A 1,313-nucleotide genomic window follows, 5' to 3' on the forward strand; every position below is an offset into this window, starting at 1 on the left:
AGAGGAAAAGCTATGACCCTGGCCCCTGTTCATTTATCCTGTTGATACCTGCTTTCCAAGTACCCCCTACTTCCCTCCTTCAAGCCCCAAATGAGTCGCAATTCATAACCTTTTAGGAACCTTTTAATAACTGCCTATATTCTCCACTGGAATAATATACAAGATCACACTTACCTTTTGCCAAGATCAGAACGTTGTTAAAGAATTTCCCTCCCACCCACTCCTTGCCAACAGTGTTTGAATTCCTTTGGAAAACCATCTGGGAGAAATCATCATCACAGATATTTAAAGCTCCAATTCATAAAAAGGCAAAGGAAAGAAAACACACACATACACACCCCCTACCTGTGACTTGGCGAATGCTTTGGGAGGTGAGCTTTCCAAAAAAGCATACCCAAATACCCCCAAAACACTCCTGCTGGCTCTATAGAGTATTTTGACTTGTTTGCATAGACCTCATGAGAAAGGAAAAGAACAAAGTGAAATCAGGAGGGCCCTCTCGTAGGACCTCACATAAGGCAGAGAATGCTCAAATGCTCACTACATCTCCAGACTTACAAAATCATTTGAAGCAGAGTCCAACCTCTGCGGTGCGGTTCCACATGTCTCAGGGCCCTGCGCAGAATAAAAGGACACCCTAACGCAGAGCTGGAACATTTGACTTTTATATCTGCCAGCCCTTAAGTACCCAGGGGGTACACTGGGCCTCCCAGGCCTGGCCTGCATCTTGTGAAGGTTACATACCTCAGAAGGTTAAAGCTCAGATCCAGCCTCTTTGCAAAATGTCCACAGTCTCTGCCAAGGTGCTCTGGAATTTCTCTGCAGTCTTGGCCTATGTAGGACACCTGGAAATTAAGTGGAACAGAAACAATGTGGCAAACGGAAATCACCCAGCTGCTCACAACCCTGAGTCATTGATCTGATGATTGCTTCCACAACTTTAAATGCACACCCCTCACACACACACACACACACACACACAAAGGCCACATTTGTGACTGTTTTGCTGATCAAATCAGCTTTGGGGGCTTCAGGGTCTCTGCCAATAAATCCCTTTTCCTGGTACAGTTAGCACGATGGAGACTAATTCCATCCAGCACAATGGAAATTGGACTAAAATTAGCCAGATTTAGGTGTCTGAAAGGAACCCCGATGTCAGAGTACATTGATATAATCGCAACAATCAGCCTCTCGCTCAGGGGCCTTTCCAATAGCTGCCCCTCTGCCTCTCCTTCTCTCTCTCCTCCACTGCCTATCCCCCCCTCCCCCACAAATACCCTGTTATACCCTGTTATCACTCACCTCATAAGCAA

Source organism: Galeopterus variegatus, unplaced genomic scaffold, assembly GCF_000696425.1.
Source record: "Galeopterus variegatus unplaced genomic scaffold, G_variegatus-3.0.2 Scaffold480, whole genome shotgun sequence".
NCBI classification, from domain to species: domain Eukaryota; kingdom Metazoa; phylum Chordata; class Mammalia; order Dermoptera; family Cynocephalidae; genus Galeopterus; species Galeopterus variegatus.